The sequence below is a fragment of the Anastrepha obliqua genome, chromosome 5 (genome assembly GCF_027943255.1).
Source record: "Anastrepha obliqua isolate idAnaObli1 chromosome 5, idAnaObli1_1.0, whole genome shotgun sequence".
NCBI lineage: Eukaryota > Metazoa > Arthropoda > Insecta > Diptera > Tephritidae > Anastrepha > Anastrepha obliqua.
The window spans coordinates 2,766,130-2,771,887 of record NC_072896.1 but is presented as its reverse complement, the minus strand read 5'-3'; the positions used below and the strand labels follow the sequence as shown (position 1 = coordinate 2,771,887).

The following is a 5,758-nucleotide window of genomic DNA, read 5'->3' as shown; positions in this document are numbered from 1 at the left end:
AATACAAACAAGCCCGCCAACAGCAAAGCATTAATGCGTTTCGCAATAAATTTCAATTTAGTGACGCGTCGCAAAATTTTACACAAGAAAAAATAAAATCGCTCTATTTGAATTTGTTTTTGTTACTCCTTTTCGCCGTCAAAGTTCAACTGCAAATAAATATTCATTTCATTTCCTTGACTTTGGTGGCGGCGCACAGACACACTAAATTACGCCGATTCGTCGTAGTGGCATAAGCAGGCGTCTTAAGTGGTACGGTGGGCAACAGCTTCGAGCAGCCTCGCACCGGATGTCGCCGTTGTCATCGATTTCTATGACTATTTGTCTGTGCTGCCGGGAATAAAGGCAAGTGTACAGTAGTTACTGCAGCCCACTGAGTTCTCGGCTGCGCTGAGGCTATTGTCACTTCAGTTGCAGCTAATAAAATATACGCTGGCACTTAGCTCATCCTCAGTTCACTTCAACTTCCGTGTATTCCTTTAACTTACTTTTATCGTACGGCTTTTGCTTGCATTAAATTTCGAACCCTAATTTATTTTATTTTATTTTTGTGCTTAGCTTTTTTAAGTCTTATTTTCGCACTTTTTACAGTTTAGTTTGAAGCCACCGTCTATTCTTGCCGAAAAAATAAAGCAAAGTTGAAGAAAGAAATAAAAAAAAATCAGTTTTGGTTTTTTTGTTGTTTAAATTTGTCACCTCTCCCTCTCTCTTCTACTATTTCTGACTATCTTTAACGCATTTTACAACATTTTGCTCATTTTTTAATACCCGCGAGTAGTTGGAAAGCCTCTAACTATTCGTCAACAGTCTCACTGCTCTTCGCCTCCTCGCATTTTGATATCTCATTCCTTGCTCTCACCCCATTTCCCTTTCCATAATTGGCTGTCTCTGACTGCTTTCTTGAACGCCTTCGATAAATACAAATTCTCTAGCAGGAAACTGGAAGTTCTGTTTGCTCTGCCGTCTGCTCTGCGCCTTGCTATTCAGAAATTGCTGGTATTAAAATATTTCCCCTAACTAAAACATTCGTTTGTGCATTCCTAATACACAAACACGCTTACTACTACCTACACTATTCATATTTTGCCTAATCACAGGCGCATACCTTCAACATGCAAGCAAGCAGAAAATATTTACGTGTGTGCAATTTTATGTATGTATGTGTGTGAGTATGCATATTTCTGTTTACTCATATTCATCCTGCGCGGTTTTGACAGAACTTTTACTTTCATTCAATCAAAGTTTTTCATTTTATCGCCAGACATTTTATGGGGTCGCCCATCTGCTTTTCTAGCTGACTGAAAATAATTTCATTTATTTTCTCTTTTTGCTGTCCTCGTGCTTAAATTGACTAACTGCTTCATAACATTTCACTTATGGCTCGACATATGTACTAATTTTTGCGTTTTGTGCTTTTGTTATTTGAAAAGTGTAGTACCTGTTTTGTAAAATTTTTAAAAGTAGGTATGGAAAAGATACGTAGTAATGCAGATTTATAAAAATAGCAATAAGATATAGCAAATATCATAGACTGCATTGGGTTATATATAAAGGACTATAAAATAGTCTGCTGAAAAAATCGCAATTACTGTCCTTGTGGACTAATCTTTTTCATTAATCAAGATGTTGTATTTGTAAGAACAACTATTTCGCAGTTCTGTGTTTATATGAAATCTAACTTCAGCGAAGTGTGGCTTCAACATAGTCCAGATGTTTTTAGCCAAATACATCCCAGTGTTAGACTATCAGCCTTACTCGCTGGATCTCAACCAGATGAAAACTTAATCAAAAAGAAAAAGATGTATGTCTGTTGAGGTTGTGAGAGGAAAAGCGGAAAGTGCCCTGAAGGAGCTGTCATAAAAGCCTCGCACGGGGGCAAGGTTAAATACTAAATCTTTCTTAATAATAGTTATTTTAAATATAAGACTTAGTCTTATAAAACACAAGGTCTTTCAAGTGAAATTATCTTTTTAAAAATGTTTTGTTGCGCCAGCTGTCACAATTTGATTTCATCGGTATTGACAAATGTCAAGTAGAGAAGAAGCTGCTTGCTAAAAAGTATTCGATTTCGCATTTAGAACCGTCTACAAATAACTAAAATGTTATGCAAAAATCGTGAATCTATTGAAATTTTTGATATTTTCATTCGTTATAATCGTCCAACTGAGGAATAAAAAAGTTAATCGCAAATTTAAGTCGACTAGATCGGTATAACTCCACATGCGTTCCGACCGTCGGTCATTGTCATTGTGGTGGTGTGATGTGGTGTGGTTACCGTCAACAAAATGTGATATCGAGATATCTTAAGAGCATTCGCCCTATTGTTGAGGGCATGTATACTAACAATATGTGCATTCAACTAGACGGTGAGAAGTGACACACAGCCTATGAAATAATCATTTTATTGCAAATGGAATTCCCGGAAAAAATTATTTTGCTATACTCTGCACCACTTTAGGGCTTTACACAGAGTCTATGTGAATAAATCATAAAAAATTATTTTTAAAATATAACATTCACAGTTGTGCAAAAATATCAGCGAACATTTCACTAAAGAAGGGACATCTATAAGCCTGTATACGGGGGCATTTGTTAAGTATGCTTTATCTTTCATAAATTGTAAATTTTTATATACATATGTCAATAAAAAGATAATAAATTCCCATTCAAAACATATTTTTGATTTAAATTTTCAAAAAAAAACTCCACCTTGAAGGACCCTATACATATAAGTATGTTATGCAAGCATATAAACTACCTTAAAATATTTCGCTCCACATTTTTTAATTTATTTAGAACGTTGCATATTTTTAGGCACATTTTGCACATTAGATTGGCAGCATTTTTCAAAACGGCAATTTCTGTTCGTAAACTGCAAGCGCTGGACTGTGTTTACTTATTTTGAAATTTAAATGAAGGAAAAGTACAAAAAGAGGTAGCTCTTAAAAGTTATCATTTGATTTCTTTCATCTATCTCTGAAATCTATCAAACCAAGAGTTGTTTGTGTGAAGTGGTAACTGGCAATTGTTGCTGTAATATATTGGAAAAAAGATATTATTAACGATTATTTTCAAGTTTATTTGATACGTGAGCATTAAATATAAATTACATCAATTCTTAATCAAAACAAAAATATAAAATAAAAATTTCCAAAAAAATATCTCAATCATATGTAACAATTAATAAAAATAATTTCCCATACCGGGAATCGAACCCGGGCCTTCTGGGTGAAAGCCAGATATCCTAGCCACTAGACCATATGGGACCTTAAAACCATCCATCAAAATAGCCTATAACTCTATACGTAAATTTATTTGACCTTGAAGTTCCAATTGTTGGGCGTGAAATGACTGGATTTTCCTAATAAAAACTGATATATAGTATTTATATCGCACGGAGAAGGCCGTTTCTTCTCTGCGTGGCTACAAACTTATATATACACTCCACGAAAAAACAGTAGTCATTTAAAGACATTTAAAACAGTCATGCAATTATTATGAGATTAAAAAAAATCAAAAAAATAAACGAGTTTTTCTAGCAACTTTAAACTTACACTTTATTATACTGAAATTTAATAAGCTATCGGACTGCATACCAAACATTTTTCTAAAAATTCTAATTAAGAATCTTGGAGTTGTGATGAAGAGTTGGTGGATGGTCGGAAAAAACTACGTTTAGGGTTTTTGTTAGACGAACAGCTATACTTTTACACAAAAATATTGAAGAAAGAAAAATAGTAAAAATGTTGATGTGCTGTCGTTTGTCGCGACTGTACAAATCTATTTCAATTAAAACATTGATTTGTTGGTTCCAATCAGCCTCAGCAGAGTCAATTGGGCTACTCAATATTTCACATGAGTGTATAATTTTTATAAATACCAAGAGGATGATTAGCAAGTAATTAGCATAAATTAAAACCAAATTTTAAATATAGCTTCCGAATATAATATAGTAATAATTTATGTGAAGTAAAATATTCTTCCAACGATCCTGGATCCTGTATAAGATGTATTCTTTTGCTTTTATTTATTCATTGGTATTTATGTGACCGTGACGTATGATGAAGGCAGAAGATGACTTGCGAGGAAGATGACTCATCGGCCGGGTGCAATGGAATGGAATTCACATTTCACTCCTTTAAAAACTGAGTTTCGTAATTACATGCCTGCAGCCACTAGCTTTACACAAGCAAAGAATTATAATTTAATAAACACCAAAACTCCACACCACAGCAGGCAAACATCTTTTGTTTCGTTATTTCTGTGGCCATTAAACTCGAATTTCCACGAAATATTTCACACCTGAACGCACTTCACACAGCAGCTCAAGCATCCTAGAAAATGTCTGGAGATATCCTTCTGCTTCTGTGGCTGCTTTCGGTTGCTGCTCGTGCAATATCCTACGTGCGCTCCACTTTGCCGCTTTTTATGGCACTTAAAGAGGGAAACCAACGGAAAACGAAGATGACCACTTGGCGTAGAAATTCTTTAAGAAATGCGAAAGCTACAGATTTTCAAACAGTTTGCTTGCTTGTATGAAAAAAATAGTTATAATTTGGACATAATTTTTTTATTCCTTGTCTACAGCGCTTCGGTCCGGTTGACCATTTGAAAAATTATGTCTGTGGCTAATAAAAGGAAATCGAGGAAAGAGTTTGGCAGCAGCAGTCAAGCGCACTTGAAAGCGGAGAAGATGAAATAAAGCAAAAGTTGGAAAAGCTAAGAAAATTGTCTGCTACGAAATTTCTATAAGAGATATCACGGTGAAAAATTAAAAAAAAAATGTTATATGGCGGCCGAGTAACGATTGTATTGGTATGATTTTTGGCAGAACTTTTAGTCCGAAGTGAAAATAAATCGCAAGTGACATTTGCGGAAGTCATTAAGGAAACATACAGAACAGTTTTTGTATTGCTGCAGATTTTTATGCGCATTTATAGCTTTCATTGGCGGGAGGAGCCAAGCAGCACTGAACTCAGGCTGGGAGCAAATGTGTCAACTCGAAGTTTGCTGGAGTGAAAGTAAAACTAAAGTAAAGAGCAATGCGAAGGAAGGAAAAAATTACAAATAATCATTAAGGAAGCGCAAAGCTGAGTAATAAAATTTGCAGACAAATTCAGCAAATGTTTAAAACACTTAAACAACAAACAAGCTGTGTTCAAAATAATAGGAAAATTAATTAATTTTTATTTAATTTTAACCTATATTTTATGCGGATACGGTTCTGTTTATACCCTAGCCATATGAGTCCAATTTTCAGACTACGTGCAAAATTGAAAAAAAAAAAATTTCACTACATTTTCATCAAAACTTCAAACTTTTTATTTTATTTATTTTTTTTTTAATATGCAGTTTTGTAGTCCATTCAATCATAGTATAAAGCAAAATGCAAGTTCGAGGTGGCGAAACATTTTCATTGATTTTTTGGTCGTTTTATTGTATTTTGAAAACAAAGTTGGGCAACATTTCGTTCATATAACGAAAATCTTGTTTGTTTCATTCATGTTCCAAACTCTTAGCTGTGTTTACCGGTCACTGGACGATCGGCACACACGCGGAAAAGGTAGAGTTACCATTTAACCACCATTGCAGAAGCTGTGGGGATCTTTCAGAGAAAGAGGCTGTTGAGCACATTCTCTGTAAATGCCCCGGGTTTATCAGCTAGACGACTAAGGTCACTGGGAGCTCCTTTCTTCGACAGCCTGGGGCCGTGCGCCAGCCTAAATCCAATCAATCTTCTCCATTATATCGACAGATC

At 34.9% G+C, this 5,758-nt stretch overlaps 1 non-coding gene across 1 annotated transcript; it reads right to left on the bottom strand.

Annotated features, from left to right (window-relative positions):
• Window positions 1-3,194: 3,194 nt before the first annotated feature.
• Trnae-uuc (transfer RNA glutamic acid (anticodon UUC)) lies at window positions 3,195-3,266 on the bottom strand. The gene has a single exon. It is a non-coding gene; the product is annotated as a tRNA-Glu (tRNA).
• Window positions 3,267-5,758: the final 2,492 nt, after the last annotated feature.